At 41.0% G+C, this 20293-nt stretch overlaps 1 long non-coding RNA gene across 1 annotated transcript in view; it reads left to right on the top strand.

Annotated features, from left to right (window-relative positions):
* Nucleotides 1-20293, top strand: part of LOC137768561 (uncharacterized) — a 164898-nt gene that overhangs the window by 132080 nt on the left and 12525 nt on the right. Inside the window, exon 5 of the long non-coding RNA XR_011074758.1 lies at nucleotides 13059-13492. This is a non-coding gene — a long non-coding RNA (uncharacterized lncRNA). The remainder of the gene's footprint in view (nucleotides 1-13058; nucleotides 13493-20293) is intronic.

Below are 20293 nucleotides of genomic sequence, written 5' to 3'. Positions count from 1 at the left end.
TTGTGTAATGGCTTAGATGTAATTGAGGAGAGTAAAGATCCTCTGGTATCTGACCTCTGTATTCTGTAAGTTGTTTACCAGTTTAGAGCCTCTGGACTGTTCTAGATCAAAGAGCAGGCCCTCTGAGGCCATGCCCTAGAAGCAGATGTGGAGAGTGCTGAAATGTCCTGAGCTCCGAGGATGCAAGCTCCCAGAACATGCTTGTAATTTATTTCTGGTATTGGTCAGAACAAATATCATCAGCTTGTTCCACGTGCCCTTCTGTCCATATCCACTTGGAATGTGTTGAGTGCGGCTTGTCAGTAGTCTACTGAAAAATGATGGGCCTAAAAGGACACTATGACTGAGAATTTAGAGCACCGTCACACTGGTTCTGGGACCTGTCATATCAGTTGACTGCTACTGTTGGATGAGAGAAAAATCAGCAAGTTTTATCTTTTCCTCTGGAGGAAATACCTTGTATGGATGGTCCCAAAGAAATGAGACGGCCATGGTGCAATGCTGGTGATGTTAAGTACACTCATGTAACCCAATGCTGGTTAACACGTAGAACATTTCTTCACCTAGGTTTTCTCATGCCCCATCCAATCAGCCTCCACCCCCATTGGCAAACACTTTCTGATTTATATCACTGTTTTTTCCTGTTCTTGAACTTCATCTAAATGGGATCACAGAGCATGTACTTTTTCGTGTCTGGCTTCCTTCACACAGCAGTTTCATGTTGTTGTTTGTACCCTAGTTCATTCTTCCTTTATTGCTGGGTAGTGTTCTGTTGTATGAATGGACCCAATTCTTTGATCCATTCTCCTGGTGATGGACATTTGGATTGTTTTCACCTTTTTGGCTGTTATGAACATTAAGCTACTATGAACAAGTCCTCTCTCTCTCAGTCTCATTCCTTTTTGGATTTAGGCTTAGTTGATGGACCAGACGGTAGATCTGTGTTTACCTTTGTAAGAAACTTCCAAACAATTTTCCAAATAATTATACCATTTTATACTCCAGCCAGCAGTGGATGAGAGTTCCAGATGCTCCAATTCCTTCTTAACAATTGTTGATTGTCAGTTTTTCTAATTTTAGCCATTCTACTGGATGGCAAGTGGTATCTCTTTGTGATTTTTCATGTGCATTTCCTTGATGACTAACATGTTCTTATTGGCCACTTGTATACCTTCGTTCAATCTTTTACCCATTTTTATTTTTCTTGTGGCCATTTTAAAATTGGATGATGAGGACTTCCCTGGTGACGCAGTGGTTAAGAATCCGCCTGCCAATGCAGGGGACACGGGTTCGAGCCCTGGTCCTGGAAGATCCCACGTGCCACGGAGCAGCTAAGCCCATGCGCCACAACTACTAAGCCTGTGCTCTAGAGCCCGCGTGCCACAACTACTGAAGCCCGCGCCCCGAGAGCCCTTGCTCCACAGCAAGAGAAGCCACCGCAATGAGAAGCCCGTGCACTGCAATGAAGAGTAGCCCACGCGCAGCAACGAAGACCCAATGCAGCCAATAAATAAATAAATAAATTTCTAAAAATTGGATGATGATGATGATGATGATTGGCTGCATGGCAGGCGGGATCTTAGTTCCCCAACCAGGGAATCGAACTCGTGCCCCCTGCAGTGGGAGCTCAGAGTCTTAACCCCTGGACCGCCAGGGAAGTCCCTATTATTATTGATAGGAAGGAGGTTTTTTTCCTATGTATACTCTGAGTAAAATTCTTTTGTCAGAAACTTGTAATGCAAATATGTTCTCCCAGTCTGTATCATTTTCTTAAAAATGTCTTTTGATGAGCAGAAGGTTTTAATTTTGAAGTAACTTAATTAATCAGATTTCCTCATATATTATCAATACTTTTTGTTTCGTAGGTAATCTGCCTCTTCAAGACTGTAAAGATATCCTTCTGTGTTTTCTTTTAGAAGCCTTACAGTTTTAGCTTTTATACTCTGGTCTATGATCCATCTCAGATTAATTTTTGTGTACTGGGTAAGGTAGAGGTTAAGGCTCATTCTTTTGCATATGTTTCTTCAGTTGTTCCAGCATGATTTGTTGACAAGACTTCCCTTTCCTCATTGAATTGCTTTGGCACCTGTATTGAAAATTGGTTATCCATGTATGTGTGAGTCTATTTCAAAGGAACCCTAAAGAATGTTTGTGCAGACCACATGTGGCATGCACTTAAGTCTAGGAAATAACAGTTCACACTGGTCAACCTTAATAAGCCTCAAGTGACTGACAGTCTTGAACTTACATATCATGGAACATTTGCATCAAAGGTCACTAACAGAAACTTTGCAGGGGCCATTTTGGGGGCCATTTTTTGTTTGTTTTATAAAGCTAACCCAGCTGAGGCCTCTAGAAGTTCCAGCATTCCCACACTGAAGGTCAGGTTCTTATCTGCACAGAAGTATACCATCAAATCTGTGCGATCCAACCTGAGCCTGCAGGCAGCTTCAAAGAGAACTAAATATTTGAACTTCAGTTTTCTTATTTGAAAACTTGGATATGCATGGATTCAAAATGACTGATTTTGGAACTCATTATAATTAAGTGTGGGTCAGACAAAAAAATACTACTCTTAAGAAAATTTTTCGTAACGTAAAGAAACTTGTGACGAAAAAGTTGTTTTGCTGGTTTGTGTATATTGTACACTAAAATAGATCTGCTGACTTTAAATAAGTCTTGTCTACGAGTAGAATCTCTGCTTGGAAAGGTTTTTGTAAACAGTTTTATCTAGCGTTTTTACTTGAATATGGTTAAAAACCATCTTCTTTTCAGAGAGTCCTTGATTTGAAAACCGAAGGATGAATAGAGTAAGAAACACACCGCATTATTCCATTAGAGGGGTAGGATAAATGCTGCTTATCTCTTTTTGACACCCTGAATTTTCGAGTACTAGAATTCGTGTTTTCACGGTATGGCAGCGCAGGAAAGTGGCTGAGCGCAGGACTCTGACGCTGGACGGCCTGGGTTGGAACACCAGCTCTGCGGGTTCCCATAGGCAAAGGAGTCAGCCCCTCTGTGCTTCTCCCTAAAACCGGCAGAATCAGAGCGCCTTCCTCAAGTTCAAGGAAGGCAGGAGGCTCAGAGCTGTGCCTGAGTCAGAGTGAGCACCATGGGGACTGTTGGCTGGTAGTAATATGATATTACTTTTATAATAAAGGTGCACAAGAAAAGGAAATCTTTTTAAAAAGAAGAAACTAAAAAGCAAAAGTACATTACTCTCCTACGGTCCGGATATCTCACTATTTGTAGCATGCTCCCCAGTCGATTGAACTGGTCAGGTTTTACTGTTAATTTCCATTCTCCCCCCCAAAAGGATGCTGAATTAAAGGTTTTTCTTTTGAGCTTCTTGGGAGGTGTATGCCCTGGAAATACAAGAGGTGCTTCATACTAATTACTAGAATTCCTTTTGTCGCTACAAAGAGACTTTACAGGGAAAGATATTCTTTGAGTTCGCATCTTCCTCTCCTCCTACTTTGCTTTGAGCTCAAGTAAAACACAACAGTTGCTCACTTGAAATACCACCTCCCCTAGCCTGTGTTTGGACTTGGTACCGCTGTGCTCAGTTCCTGGCCCCTGTTTTTGCTTTCTCTAGCAATTTCCTGGCCAGAGCAGGAACTAGAGCCGAGTCTGGGAGAAGCGACTGTGACAGGCCTGTTTTCCCACCCGTGCTTCCACGCACGACTCTGGAAGGAGGGGTGTGTCCGACCCTCAGTGTAATCCGTGTGCCCATTTAGCAGGGTTGGAGATGCCCGAAAGCAAAATCCAGCTCAGACCAAACACGAAGGTTGCTAATGTGTTGTTAATGGTGTTGAAATATGACATTTTGGTTATACCTACAAACCAGGTTTGACTATAGACTGAAGTGTGAGCTTTCCACACATTGTCACAGGAAGGCCGTCATACGCCTTGGAAGCATCTGTCTTCGTTGTACCGTACGTGGTTAAGGCCTAAGGAAGACTGATGTTATTACAGCTGACTTACCTGACCCTACTGTATTGAAAGATGGACTTCTCACGAGGTCCACTCGGTGTCGTCGGGTTTGTGTTTATGTTCCCAGTGTTGTTTGGTAAATGCCGCAGAGGCGCAGAGCGGTGGCATGTGGCTTTCATGATTTGACGTCCGGGAGGTCACTTTCTGCTGAGCGTGGCTGCTCCCTACCGTGCCAGGCCCCTCTCACCTCTCGGCAGCCCTCTCCCTGGTGCTCGTTCTCACTCCTCGGTCTCTGTAGCTGTCCCAGCCTCCCGTGCACAGAGAAAACAGACACCAGAAGGTGAGCTCACTCAGGTTCTGGCCCCAGTCGACACTTCCTCTGCACCCGCCTTGCTTTCCTTGCCTCCTGCTCCAGTGGAAGAGGAGCCCTTCTCCATGTCCACGCTCTGGACCTTATCCCCTCTCACCTCCTCAGAGACTTTCTCTCTCTGACCTTTACCTGCCATCCACCACTGACTTTCTCCCATGAGCGTGTAGACCTACTCAAGGCTTACCAATTGAAAACAAAACCACTGGCTTTCATATTGCCTTCCCTTTCGCTTACTTCTCCATTCACTTCTCCTGCCAGGGCCAAATTTCTTGGAAGAACTGTGTGCATTTGCTTCCTTCATTTCCTCACCCTTGCCCCCTTCTCAGGCTACTCCAGTGTGGCTTCTGCACCTGTGACCAAGTTGATATTGCTCTGGCCAAAGCTGATAGTTGTCTTCCTATCCTTCTGTTGCCACATTCGCCAGATATATTTAGCATTGTATCTACCGTGACCTGTTTGATGTCCTCTCCTTTCTGGCTTGCCCTGCCCCTTTGCCTTTTTCTCCTCCTTGCCCTTTGCAGGTTCTTTCTATCCACCTCTGAGCGCCATGCTTTGTATTCAGATGCCAACTGGATATTCCCACTTGATATCTTGCTAGTGCCTCATAGCCAACAGATTCCAAACTGATCCCAGTTACCCAAGCTTGAAACCTGTGATTCACTGCGCCTTTTCTTTCCTCATCTTCCAAATCCACAAAGAAACAAAATCTGGTCAAAATTCCACATCTCAACCATTCTCAAATCCATCTACTCTGTCTCCAGTGTGTCCGTCTTGGTTACCATCACCTTTGACCTAAATTACTGCATTTTAGCATCCCTCTCCCTGCTTATTGATGTTCTTCCCCAATCCATTCTCCCGACTGCATTCAGAGTGATGCTTCTGAAAAGCAGCCTCATCGTGTCACTTCTCTGCTTGACTCTCACCCGATTCTGTGATATCCTGTACCCAACTTGATCAGGGCCGTATAGAGTATGTGTCCTCGTAAACAAATCATCAAACACTAGGATTCACAGGGGGACGCAGAAGAGAGTTACTTCCCCCTCCGCACAGCAGAACCTAATGAAAATCCCGACTGGCCGTCACTCACCGCTGCCCTCCAAGGTTCCTGATCGTGGGCTTCATATTCCCGCCACCCTCCCCCACTCACCTGGTCATGCCTCCCAGCCCCATCCGCTCCTACCTGTGGTACTCCTACTCCATTTACCACCCCCGTATTCAGAGAGCGCAGCTCTTTGCTGAATGTTCTGATCCTTGAGTTTCATCCCTGTCTTGTCTGAGTTTGGGTTCCCCTCAGGGCAGATTCTGAAAAGGATACAGTCTGGTCTGACTCCACTATGTAAGAACTGGGTGACCTCTCTGTGCCTCAATTTTCTCATCTTTAAAATTCCACTTTATAAGATTTAATTTCCACTTTATAGTGAAAATTAAATTAATTTGTGCATGGAGAGTGCTTTTAAAAGTCTATCTGAAGTGAGAGAGTAGCACTGACGTATATACACTACCAAACGTAAAATAGATAGCTAGTGGGAAGCAGCCGCATAGCACAGGGAGATCAGCTTGGTGCTTTGTGACCACCTAGAGGGGTGGAATAGGGAGGGTGGGAGGGAGGCTCAAGAGGGAGGGGATATGGGGATATATGTATATGTATAGCTGATTTACTTTGTTATAAAGCAGAAACTAACACACCATTGTAAAGCAATTATACTCCAATAAGGATGTTAAAAAAAATGTAAAAAAAAAAACCCCAAAACTCGATCTGAGCCATAATAGTAGTCAATCAAGTTTGCAACAATGATAATAATGACTACCACTGTTATTAAAAATGTCACTTCATACAGGCTTCCATCCTCAACCTACGTAGACCATATGGGAGCCCCTCTTATGTGTGCCAGTAGCATCCTATGCCTCTTTTAAATCATACTTGCTAGCTTGGTGAGGGAAGGATGATGGCGTCCTGTTCACCATTCAGAGCTTAGCCCAGTGCCTGGTATTATAGTGTATGGTATGTACTGTGTGCTCAATAAGTATTTTTTGAATGGAATTAATCAAATGACTTGTAAAAAGAGTATTCCAAATATTCTATACTTCTTACCTTTAATAAGCTGCCTTTAAAATACAAAGCATGCCTGTTAAAAAATAAAACATGACAAACAAAACGTAACTGTGCTCCAGGGGTTTGTCTTTAAATCCAGCATCACTGAGTGGGCCTGGGCAAGCTCTCTGGGTGTCGGTGTCTCTGGAGCAGCTCTGCCTGAGAGCCTTTGTCCAGTTCCAGAATTCTTCAGTTCTCTGATAACAGTGCGCAGTAAGGATAGAGTACGTTTTTAGGACGCTCAGGGTTTCCCTCATAGTTATGTTTTTTTCCTGTTAGCTGGTGGGAAAATGTCATCTTGTTTCTTGGGCTTGCAGGTTCTTTCCTAGTCCTGGGGAGTTTTTCAAGCTGGCTATAATGAGAGGGTCTCAAAGAACCACAGAGAGGTCTGGTATGTTCTTTTCAAGTTAAACATAATGTCCCTTCTGATTTTCACTTCTGATCGTCTCTGTTTCTGAGCTGACTTCTATAATTGTATTTAAAGATGTATCAGAAATAAGGTCTATTTTATTCTGATGCCTGCACCCTTGACATCCTTTAACCTGTGTTTCCTGCCAAGTCAAAAGCCTTCTTCAGAACTACTAACTCTAATGACTTCTTTCTTTCTTTATTCTTTTCTCTCTTTCTTTTTTCCTTTAATGGTATGTGTACACACACACACACACACACATTATTAAATTGTGGTAGAATACATACAATGTAAAATTTACGATCTTAACCACTTTTAAGTGTAATGGCATTAAGTACATTCACATTATTGAACAGCCATCCCCATCCTCCATCTCCAGAACCCCCTCATCTTGCAAAACTGAAACTACATTCCCATTAAACACCAACTCAGCATTCTCCCTTCTCGTCAGCCCCTGGTAAGCACAGTTCTTTCTGTCTCTGTGAATTAGACTACTCCAGGAACCACATATAAGTAGACTCAGACAGTATTTGTCTTTTTGGGACTGGCTTATTTCACTTAGCATGATATCCTCAAGGTTCAACCATGTTGTACCACGTATCAGAATCTCCTTCCTTTTTAAGGCTGAGTAACATTCTGTTGTACGTATAGACCACATTTTTGTTTATCCATTCGTTGGATATTTGGGTTGCTTCCACCTTCTGGCTATTGCGAATAATGCTGCTATGAACATAGGTATACAAATAATTCTTTGAGACCCTTCTTTTAATTATTTTGGATCTAATGATTTCTTGAACCTTCTTTCTTGATGCTTCTGTTGTTTTCACAAACTCTTGCCTTCCTCTTTTGGCCATTTATCACCCCTCGCCCATCAATCTTCTTTGCCATTTTGCTAATAACGAACATCCTACTGTCAAGATTCTCATGCTTCAGTGTGGCCCTCGCAGAGCTGCTGCTATGTGGAGAAAACAGTTTGGCAACTAAGAAGTATTATTCGTTCCCACCTCCTGGACACCCACCAATTCCTGCTATTTTCTGAAGACATACCAGTGGTTCCTGAATTTTTTTAAAAAGACACCTTAGTGACAGGGCAGATTTTTGTGGCTATTGACCTTCTGTATTTTGAAATTTAACTGTTCATAGTAGCATCTTCTTGATGTATCAGTCCTATAGTTGTGATATTGATATCTGTTTTTCCTCATGAAAACAATATATGACAATCATAGAAAACTTGTATAGAAAAAATGTTACACACAATAGCACTATCAAAAAGCAGACACTGTTAACATCTTGATACATATTCTTCTGGTCTTTTTAATGTGAATTTTTATCTATTTAAGATCATATTGTCTTGCACTTCTTTTTTGCACTTAAAGTGTAAGCATTCTCTTGTTAGGTCTTTGTAAATAGTTTAATTATTTTATATGACTGAGAGATATTTACAGGGTGTTCATTAGGTTAAATAACATTTTTCTAATTATAAAAATAATGTTTCTCATACGAAATGTCAGATATCTCAGTATTGCAAAGAAGTAATGAAAATCTAAGTCCTCTGCCCACCCCTTCTTAAGCTTTTTAAATGTATTCTTTTCCAGCCTCTCTTTGAGATTAGCTTCTCTACACCCCCGCGCCCCCCACCGTTTGTCTGTCCCTCTCTCCATTGGTATCATATTTATATACAATTTTATATCCAGCATTTTTACCTAATATTGTATTTTGTGATTTCCAGTGTTGTTAAGTATTCTCCAAAAACCATGATTTAAACATATGAATTTGCTAATCTATTTAGTCACATGCTTTCCTCCAATTTTTGATGTTTAGGTTGTTTCCCGTTTTATGTTATTGTATGTATGTCCTTGTATAGTTATCTTCCTGTGTATCTGTGATTGTTTCTTCAGGAGATATTTATAGACATGTTATCAGTCAAAACAGTTTGAGGGTTTGTAAAAAGATATTGCTGATTTCCTGAAATGATTGTCTCGCCTCACTTCACCTGCTTTGCTCTTTTTGTTGTGCATTTTTGTGAATCTGATTGATGAAAAAAACCTTGGTGTTTGCTAGTGAAATTCAATACTTTCTCGTGTTAATTGACATTTTATATTTTGGGGTGAATTGTTTGTTAATACCTTTTACCTTTTACATTTATAATAATGTAAAATATATTATCCTCTTGCAAGTATTTTATTTTTTGTTTACCTTGCAGTTTTGTCTGCTGGTTTTGAAGCTACAGATTTTAATATTTTAATGTTGTCAGATTGAGTTGATTACCTTGCCTTTTGTTGCTTTTTTCTCCATTGCTTTTGTAAAGCTAAGACTTCTTTTCCTATCTCAAATTCAGAAATATATTCTTCTAATTGTTTCTTTTTCTCCCCTTTTACATTTAACTCTTAATCTCCACAAAATTAATTCTGATGAAGGTTATAAAGTGGGAGCTAATTTTATTTTTTCAAGAATATTATCTTGTTCTCATGTTTGTCCAAAATCCCAGTAAAATTGAGATGAGAACCAAAACAAGTGCTTTTTTCTTATCTTAGTGCCTTGCTTTTCCCACTGAGAAAAATGAGGAGGCTGCGATATACCTGTGGACAGGATCAGAAGCTTTACTTCTCAGCTCAGAACTTGCCGTGTCTCTTTCCAGCTCGGGAAGTGTGATGCCACACGGGTTGGTGGGGGACAGTGACAGCAGCGGTAATAAGGGATGGGGGCCCATGAGCTGGGGACTAAGTAGCCCAGAGTGAGCCTCTCAAAGTCTTGACCCCATTTCAGTTTTCCTCGACTAAGATAAGCTACCAGGGCTCAGCTCATGGGAGGCTTACTTGAACCTCAGGTTATAGCTGTAAGGCGGCATGTGGTGAAAAGAGAGTCCTAGCCTGGGAAAGTCAGAGAGCTTGGGTCCAGTTTCAGCTGTCAGTCAACTATCTGTGTAACATAGGAAAGTCTCTTAACTTCTCTAATTTCCTGATTTATAGAATAAATCTGAGATTTAGCCTCAATAAGTTATGGTCTCGGCAAGTGGCAGAGAGCTAGGTTGTGCTATGACTTCGTTGGGGAACATTTCTTGGTAACTAGTTCCTCTTTCCTTATTAATCCAGTCAGCCAGTATGGTAACAAGTTTAGGAAGAATATCACAGTATCACATAATACTCCACCTTGGGGCGTTTCTGCTTCTTACCATTCCTGACCGTTCCTAGTCTATTTCAAGCTTCCCTTCTGAGAGTCTTCTGTCTTCCCTAATAATTTCTTCTCCAGCTACCTCTTGTGTTTAAGAATTAAAAAAGATGAGCTAGTAATCAGGAAACACCTCAGAACTGATGTTTGTCACTGACCTTGCCCTGCCACTTGCCTGGGGTATAAATTTTTTTAAAAAGCTGAAATAAAGATATGAAAAGCATTTTGAAAAATGTGAAGCATCAGGTGATAAAAGTAATAGTTATGAGGTACAAATACCTGCTCTCAACCATGTTAATTGTTTTTATTGGTATTAATAAATTATTATTTATTAACAAATTAATAACAGAAATTGCGTTGAGAAACAAAACAGTCACAGGCCAAACCTTTTGAATTTCAAATATGTTTATGTTAACATACTCTGTTTTAGACAACCAGCAGAGAGACTATGGTCAGGTAGTTTTTATATGATGAAGTCATCTATCAGTCAATCCATTACACTTTTTAAGGTGTTTTAATGTTTATCTCCCACTTTTTGGCTTCCAGAGTAAAATACCTCAGATGAAAATTTCTGTGGTGTTGACGTTTTCCTCTTGAGAATGTATTTGCTGTAATAAAATACAGTAACCACTTGAAATCTATAAAACTTGTGTGAAGTCTGGATAAACCTAAACAGTTTTTTCTTTGTGCTCCAGGAGCACACAGCACTATATATTAAATAAAGCACAAATATTTATACATAGCTGCAACTGTGTTTCGTTTCATTACAATTATGTCTTGCCTGATCTTCAAATAACATGAAAAATCATCTTTAAAATAAACCTTGAATGGTTATGATCTTCATAGAAACAGTTTCTTTATTAATTAAACTTTTGTTTTTCATAGTGCATTGCTTTGATCTCGTAATATTTTTTAAAACATCCTGAGGGTTTATTTTCAAGGCTTCCAAGTGAATTTTTATTTCTTAAAAGCCATAATATATTCATGGCTCAGTGAATCCCAAAGACAGTATTTTTAAACTCCTGTTAAGTTTATTTTTCTTAGCATGCTAGTCTGCTGCATAATTTTCTTTGCTCTATGGGTCACGTGATTCCTCCCGTCCATAACACACGCACTTAAAAATTTCACTTCCTGATTGAGCCATCAAGATTATGTAAAATGTAAATCAGTCTAAATACCTAAGAGCAGGAATTTTAAGGGAAAAATGCTGTTTTCTTTTTCTGTTTCATTATTGATGCCTAAAAAATCGGAGTGTGTGTTTGCCTATTTGTATTTGGAAACTAGAGACTGTTAGGGTGGTTTTTTGTTTTTGTTTTTGTTTTTGTCCCTTCCCTTTCAGATTGCATCAGAGTTTGCTTTCATTATAAAAATAAAGTACCAAGTAGATAGAACGTAGGAGTGGTGTAGTTGCAGGACTGAAATCAAAATGGTTCCGATTACTGAGAGAGCTGTTCATTTACTTACTCTTTTCATGATCTGAATGGAGAGTGCAGCATCTCTCGAAAGGTAACGATTTGATATTTCGGAGTTGTAAATGGTCATTTAGCCTTTCTGCGGCCTGATATAAATGAAAGTAATTTCTAGCAGGCCGGATGACACTTGGTTTATCATGAATCTAAAAATCCCTCACATTTTCTCAAAGCAGTTTTGAAGTTGTCATAGTAACGGCATGATATTTGGAGGGTCTTTTTAGTAGTTCTTTAGCTAGAGTTAATTAATTTTATTAACCCTGGACGTTTTTCTTTTTATTCTTCTCTGACAAACAAGGGCCATAATTGCTCAAGTATGTATTTGGTGTTCTTTATTTCTTGGTGACTATAGTTTGAGGACTTGATGTTTTGCAAGTTGTTTCAGGAAAGGAACGAGAGTGTTATCAATTGATTTCAGATAGTTTAAACTTGGGTTTTTAAATACTTCTCTGTAAAATTGCACGACCGTTGTAGGACCAGAATTTAGTTTTATTTAAAGAGATGGGTTATGGGAGATGTTCGCTCAAATTTTATTGTGACTTACACAATTAAATTGTGTTGCAACTATCCTCTTTTTTTTTTAATTCTGCTAGGTCCAGAGTAAGAATTGAAGAACACAGAAGGGAAATGTCAGACTTACAGGAGAAAATTATTTCTTTAAAAATGCAACAGTCAGATACAATACCAAAATTGTGTTCCACAAAAGAAAAAGAAATGGATAAATCTGACTTTATCAAAATTGAAAATGCAACAACAGTGCTCTTTGAAACTCTAAAATATGCTAAAATAAATTATCCTCTAGGAAAGTTTGTGGGAATTTTTTTATTGGGAGAAAGTAGGTCAGGATCTTCTGTTAGCAAAGCTCTGTGGCAGAAATTCTTGCCAATATGGCGATTGGTGAGGAAAGAAGCCCCTCTTGGGCAGGGAGAGGGTCAGAAGAAAGAATGGTCTGTACTGGGTCTGGATGCTGGGACTTGAAAAAGTATCAGATGTTGGATGCTTTTGTCTTCTTGTAAAAGTGATCAGAGAGATGTGACACAAAAGGTATCATGTGAGTTCTGTGGGCTTAATGCTAATGCCAGTATCCCTACTGTTGTGTGGAGTATTTGTTCAACCAGAGGTGGTTCAAGACAGTCAGGGTAGCAGCATGTGCAGCCAACAGCAGTAAAGGTGCTAATACACGTCCAGTGATGTCAGGAGTTACGAGACAGCAGTTTCAAAACACTGCAGTAAACAAGGTCATAGTGTCCCGTTTTGCTGGAAGAAGGTTTGTTTTTATGAGCTGGACAGTACATGGATGAAGTAATTTTTCAAAACAAACATCAAATTTATATGTTGGGTTTTTCTTCCTACTTTTTGGATTTAAAAAAAAATTAACCAGGTGAGATTTAGTAAGGGTTACATTTTTAAGCAGAATTATACTTTTTTCCTGTTTTGTTTTGTTTTGTTTTTTTAATTGATTCTCTGTAGTTTCCACAGAGGAAATGAAAATACTTCTGATCTAGGATTCTTAAATGCAGTTTTAGAGAGCAAGATATGACCCAGCACACGGCAAATGCCAATCACCATCACCAGTAAAACACTCCTTCTAATTTTGTACCTTTCGCTCTTACTTAGGCGTCTACGTAGGAGAAAGTTAATGGTGCAGAATGCTGCTGACCGCGTGGTTCTTGTCTTAATACATTTTCCAACCTTGAACCTGAGACTGCCAGAGGCTCAAGTCTCTGAATGCTCGTCTGAGCCGTTATCTGCTGGTGGCCTGGTTCCTGAGCTAACAAGTGGGTGTCCCAGGCGTGCGTGTGGTAATAGCAGCAGTGGTGCCACGTGGCGCCCAGAGGTCGCCTTGGTCTGTCCTGGAGATTCTTGGTCCTCGCTGAAGCTTCTGAGTTGAACTGTGAACTTGGGGCATCCTGAGAAGCGCAGGCATTTTGGAGTTCCACAGCAAACCTGGATGTTAAGTGTCAACACAGCTTATAAAGTGAAAGCAGGGGCCTTGAGGAAGGGAATTACCCTCATCTCCTCCGGACCTGCTTACTGTGCTGGAAAACAAAGTAAGTTTTGTTTGTTTTTAGTCAGTCTCTCCTACATGTTTTTCTTGCTAACATTATTAAACACTCAGTATCTGGTAAATGCCAAGGTTTTTTTTTTTTTTCCTTTTCATTGGGAAGTAGGAGATGAAGTTTGTTAAATAGCTGATTGCTTCTTTTATCTTTTCTGTCTCTCTTCCTGTATCTAGCGTGCTGGCTGGCTTGTTAAGAGGTAGAAAGAGACTGAAATTTATCATCAATGAGAAAACAAAAAGTTCTCTTTTTTTCTCTTTTTAAATGGTTCAAGAACTTTGCCATTAATTTAATGACAGTGATAACAGACAAGGCTTTTTACGAGGTGCAGCCAGGAGCACATCTAGCAAAACAGCCCCAGTTCACTGCCCTTATTTCCATTGGGAAGCAGGAAGGGTGCGTGTACAAGACAGGTATGAGGACGGGGGTGTCTGCACGTGGGAACTGCAGACACTAGGTGGGAATGAATGGCTCTTGGATAAAAGGCTGTAATTTTAAAGCCTGTCAGGAAATGGAAAGGACCTGAAGAATACAAATTATTTAACGATGTTGGGAAAAAAAAATTTAATATAAAAATGGGATAAAATGTATAAAGTCCTAACCGAATTTTTCCTTCATGTTAGAAAGTTTCGTGCCTTGCAGATTTATAGAAAATATGTTTAATAACTTTAAAAAATAATAATTAAGAGGCTTCATCTCCTACACAGAAGATTCTGTGACATCAGCCTAATTCTGACACTTGGCCCCTGTCTTACATTTTTGTTTGTTTGTTTTTTATGCTGATCCTGTCTTCAAAGATGTTACATGGCTTGATAAATTTTTAATACAAAGTTCTGTGGTTTTGAAAATGCAAAACGAATAGAAATGCAGAGTGGTTTGTGATTTGTAATTAAAATTATCCTTCCTCATAAAATGGACTGCTTTTACCGGAGAATTTTCTTGACTTCTCTGAACTTAAAGAGTGACACTTTGAAGGTAGAAGGGGGCAGCATGTCTGTAGTGTGGCGTTGGAAAGCAGAAGTCAGGGGTCTTACTTTTAAATCTAGTGTGGAATACAGTGTGAATTTAAGTTCGGGCTTCTGTGCCGTGGGAGTTCCCATTTTATCTCAAAGTGGTGATGGTAGGACTTGAGGTGTCTGTATTTCATTTGAAACACTCCAGGCTCCCTATATGAATGTCTGTGAATTATTAATTCAGCAAACATCTTTAAGTACCTTCTTTCTGTATAGTGTTGTGCTTAGAGCTATAGTTTTTCACATTTAAATTCACAGAGATTTGGTTTATAAATCAAAGATTGAGAACAGTTTGAAACAAGGGTGAATGAGCAGAGCATTACCATCGAAACAGTTTGTTAAAGATGGTGCCAAGTGAGCAGGGCTGTCCCCTTCTGAGCTGCCCCTCCTAATTAAAGGGGAAGGTGGCTGCCATCTGTCTTCTTTCATTCAAGGCAGTAGGGGGTCTGGGGTGGAAGGAAGCAACCCCCCCTCTTATTTTTCTCCCACTCTTTTTTATAGTCGGCTTTCTCTCTAGTCAGTGACCCAGAAGGTCATTGATGATCTGTCTATCTCAGAATGAATAGTAACATAAGCATGCAAGGCACTTGCAAAAAAAAAAAAAAAAGTTTATAACATGAATTTATCTATTTAGAATTCTGCTTGAATTATGTCTGAGAGTATTGTAATCCCTTTGTTGGTGTCATTGCCCCTTTTGTCGCTGAGGGCACTACTGGCAGAAAAAGTGGGGGGTTCTACTTTTATTGATTTTGTTTTTTCATGAAAAATTGTTTACACTCCACCAGGCATAATGTAGAAGATGGCAGCATGTAGCTCTCCAGTGAGGATGTACAGGAATATTATTTCTTACCAAAACCAAGGACACCTGTTAATTATTATTATATATGTATATACCTGTATATATATAATCTCAAGGGAAGTTGTGGACAAAGAGGTTAACAGATCTCCAAGATACTCAGTGGTCTACTGGTCTACTGCAGCTTTTTTGGTCCAGTCATTGAAATAACTTAACACTGATTATCCTTCAGTTAAGCAATAAACCTTTCAAACCTTTTCTCATGAGAATAGGTTATTGGAGAGTTTAGTTGTAGTTTGGGGTCATGGCTTTAACTGCTTTTGAAACATAGAGTATCCTAACAAAATGATTGAGCTTTCTTGCCTCGGTTTCCACACCTTTAAATGGAAGAAATATGTGCTGCTTTTAAAAATATTTAAGAGAATATGAAATAATACTTTCTGTCTTTGATAGAAAATTTATTATAACTGAAAAATTCTAAAATCTTTGGTTATTTTTGTTTTCAGTTTTCATATACAAAAACTAGCAAAGTGCCACCAGTTATCTAAAAAGATTTGGTCCTTAACACACTCTGTTAAGCCTCCCCAAGCAGTAGATAATGGACTTCTCAGAATATGCTGACTTTTAGAACTCTCTGTGATGTGGAAATGTGTTTCTTTAAACCCATAGCAATATGTTTGGAAAGCCCAAATGTCACAGTCATTGTCTGTAATTTTATTTAGAGTATTTTTTCAAATTTGTCATCGACCTGTAATGAGGTTTCTTGGAAACTAAGGTGTGCTTATGTTGTTGAATGTTGGAAAGAGCAGTCTGTAGATTCTGGAGACACTGACAACAGTTTGTATGATTGGATGATACCTGAAAAGTAGCTCATTTCCTAATCACTGAAGGATACACGGTGCTGAGCGGGCGGGTCTTTTTGGCTTTTTCATGTAATTTGGACATTGAACTAGATGCTTCCCTAACTATCTTTTTAAAGTTGTGATCTACACTAATTTGTGTTTACCCATCAGTATATATTTCAGGGCAACTAAATAAACGAATTAAATGAAGCACATGTATAAGGTGTGACTCTAAAGTAATGCAATTAATATTTTAACTCACAGAGCAAAAGACACATAGACATGCAAATGGATGTTGCCTCCTTAAAGTACTGTGTTAGCTGGGAAGAATTTAAACTTCTCCTACAGCAATGCCATCTTTGCCAAGGACACATTCAAAACTTTTTTTCGCCATTGCCTTAAAAGCCTCCCATCCTTTTTTATTATCCACAGTGGTGGGAATTCTCTGGCCTTGGAGGGTAGGAAGGAGCCAGTAGTTAGGTCTGATGAAAAGGTTTATGATCCACTAACTGATTTGAGTCATTGATTCATGTAAACATTTACTGAGCCACCGACTACATTCCAGCAGTCAGCACTGCAGATTCAGAAACGGGCATGTCAGGGGCCTGCCTCCAGGAGGACAGTTGAGTGGGATAAATGACATATGAAGAGGTAACATCACAGATTGACAAGTACTATAACAGAGATACACGCGGTGCATGGTGTTGCCAGAGCCCGGCGGGGTTGGAGGGGGGGAGTTAAAACTTGATGGAAAAATGAGGATTGTTGTGTACATGATTTATAAAGTGGCTTACATAATAGAATTTTGGAAATGAAAGCCCTGAAAAACACCTTCTACTTTAAGGATAAGGAGATGGGAATTTTATTTCTGAAATTCTTTAATTCTCAGCTAGTTGAAAGCCTTATGAAAAAAGGTGTTCATTCTGTAATAGACATCTTTTTTTCTTTTTTTTTAAAACAAAAGAAGTTGTGGCTATATAAAAGGTGAGGTCTGAAAAAGATTTTGGACATTGTTAGAATAACTCCGTGTTCTCCAAAGGAGATTATGCTTGAGGAATGATTCTTACTTACATGTTAAAATTGAGTACTTTTGACACATTAAATATACCAAAGCATTACATGCCATATTGATTCCTGAGAGTAGCTGTCTAGCTTTCGGGAGACAGTGAACTTGAAGCTGGCCTGCATCCTAAGTATATGGTGGGAGAGAAAAGGCTTCCTCAGGTCTTCTTTCGTGTTTTATTCCTCAGGGACAGAATTTCTGTCCCACAGCCAATAGGTGATCTCCCTGTGGATAAGTTCACTTAACAGTTATTTGTGGAGTGTCGCTCTATGCCAGGCACTGTTCTAGGAGCTGAGCAGAAGCTTGATGATTGCAACCCCCCCAGGTGCTGGTACATCCTCAGCAGGACCCTGTGGGTGTGCACATTCAGCTGCTGTTTCCTGGGTGCCTTTCCTGAGCATGACAGTGTGGGCCTGGACATCATGCTGCCCGCGGAGAGCTTGCAGCTAAGGTTCCATGCACAGATAAACATAGAGAAGAGAGATAAAATGTATAAAAGAAAAGAGATAAATCAAACACACTACACATTTGTAGAAGAGATTTTTCTCAGGCTGGGCCATCAAGAAATGCATCATGGATCGAGGAGGCTTTGGCTGGACAAAGAAAGGTGGTGTTGGACTTGAGGACTGCGAGGGTCTGAGTCTGAGGACACATGGGCAGAGACATATAGAAAGGGATGGGAAGTACTGGTGCGCAGAGTGGGCAGTGACTAATGTGTTGTCGCTGGGCAACAGTGTGTGTATAAGTGACTATCGGGAAGAGAAGGCAGCAAAGGTCAGTTGAGGCTGACCTGGGAGGGCTGTGAAGGCTTACGACTAAACGATTTAGACTGGATACTAAGTCATGGGAACAGTTGAAGAATTTTGGTCAGGTGAATGACAATAGGATCTTCTGGAATCAGTGTGTGGGGTGGCCTGGACAGTGAGAAAACCATAGCCAGGGAAGCCCAGCAGAGCTGCTGTGATAGTCCAGGAGGGAGGAGCAGGGGGCCTAAGTGAGGGGGCACGACTGGAATGGGCCTGGATGAGAGGGATTGCCTGGCGGGGAGGAGGATAGAAGCAGAATTGTTCCAGATTTTATTTTTAATATTTATTATTTATTTATTTTGGCTGCACCAGGTCTTCGTTGTAGCATGCAGGTTCTTTAGTTGTGGCATGCATGTGGGATCTAGTTCCCTGACCAGGGAGGAAACCCAGGCCCCGTGCACTGGGAGTGCGGACCCTTAACCACTGGACCACCAGGGAAGCCCCTACTCCAGATTTTTGAACTCAGGTGCCATTTGTTATTTCTATGTCATTTGCCAGGCATTTCACGTACATTATCTCATTCAATCTTAGACTAATCCTATGAGGTTGGTATTTTTGCCCTTATTTCAGAGATGAGAAAACTAAGGCTCGGAGAAACATCTGTCTAAAGCTGCCCAGCTAATAGGATATAGAGCAGCATATTCCAGGCATCCCTGATTTCCATGCCTGTGCTCTTTCTACTGTACTAGGTTTTGAAGAGAGCAGATGTGAGAGAGAAGATGATCCCTATCCACTTTGTACATGTTCAGTTTAGATACTGGTAAGACATCCATCAGGCAAATGGAGTTGTGGAGCCGAATCTCAAGGACAAAGTTAAGAGGATCGGAGACAGGGATTTAAGAATCAGCTGCGTGCTCCTTTATTCAACACATACTTGTTGAGTGTCCTTATGGACGAGCACCGCGTGGCAGTGGGAATACAGTGCTGAACGAGAGAGCCATAGTCTTACCCTACAGAACAGGCTCGTGAGGGAGACTCCATACTGTGGGGTGACTGTAATGCAGGGGGGGAGTGCAGATTTGCTACAGGAACACCAACCCCGGGGACCTAACCAAGTCTGGGGACCAGGAAGTCTCTGAAGGAAGTTATAGTACTTAACACGACACTCGCATGATGAGTGCCAAGGTAAAAAGGAAGAAAAAGGCATATTCCGGGTAGGGGAACTAGAATGTACCAAGACCCCAGAGGCAAGAGAGAAGCATGATACATCTGAAGAACTGGAAATTATGTGGCGCTGAAACGGAGAAAACAGGAGATAAGGCCGGAGAGGTGGGCAGCAGCTAGTTCAAGAAATGCCCCATAAGCTGTATTAGGGGATCTGATCATCTCTTTAAGGACATGGGAAGTATTCATGGGTTTTAAGCGCTGGGGTGATGTGATTAGACTCATGTTTTAGAAGGACCGTTCTGTCCGCTGGAGAACAGATTTTAGGGAAGCAAGTACCGGAAGCAGGAAAACTGGTCACGAGTTCATTGGAGAGAGGATTCTAGATGAGAGGTGAGGGTGATCCGGATAGAGAGACTCTGGTTGATGTTTAAGAATGGTAGACATATGGAATTTGCGGGGTTGTTGGATATTGGGAGATGAGGGAGAGAGAAGGATAAAAGTTAACATGTAAGTTTCTAACTGGGCCGCTGGGTTGTTGCTGGTACTTTCCTAGGGGACACGGTGGAAGGATCAGGTGTGGGGTTTAGGATTATTAGGTTTGGTTAGCCTAAGTAACCATCTGGTATCCTAAATAGTAAAGGGAGCTGAAGGAGAGGGGATCGTGGTCAGAGAGAGGGACATCAGCATGTTACTAGTTCAGAAGTGAAGCAGTTCAAGTGATAGTAAGAGAGCAAGGTCGTTGGAGTGGACAGGTCCAGAGGAGGGGGGTGGAGCTGGCCGTGGGATGTGAGGAGGTTAAGGAGCTGACAGACCCATGCTGGATGGGTGTTCATGTGGAGGTTAATGTCACACAGGTTGCTGGCAGGACTTGGAGTGGAGAGGGTCAGCGTGGAGGTCGGTCACTACCTGTGGCGTAGGTATGGCGGTTGGGCACTGAGGTGTGTGAGTTGCAAACGTGATTTCCACGGACTGCGTGCACAGCGTCAGAGAGAGAAGGGAGCTGGAGCACGAGGAGAGAGTGAATGGGACCCAGGACTCACCTCTGAGAGGCGTTAAGGGGTGGGAGGAGACCATGGAGGAGCTTTCAAAGGGGAAAACGGGCAATTTCAGAGTCTTAGAAGGCCAGTGGACGTTGGTGCTGGGGAGAGGAACTGTTGAGAGGTGC

Source organism: Eschrichtius robustus, chromosome 8, assembly GCF_028021215.1.
Source record: "Eschrichtius robustus isolate mEscRob2 chromosome 8, mEscRob2.pri, whole genome shotgun sequence".
In the NCBI taxonomy this organism is placed as follows: domain Eukaryota; kingdom Metazoa; phylum Chordata; class Mammalia; order Artiodactyla; family Eschrichtiidae; genus Eschrichtius; species Eschrichtius robustus.
The sequence above is the reverse complement of the archived record's forward strand: the minus strand, read 5'-3'. Positions and strand labels throughout refer to the sequence as shown.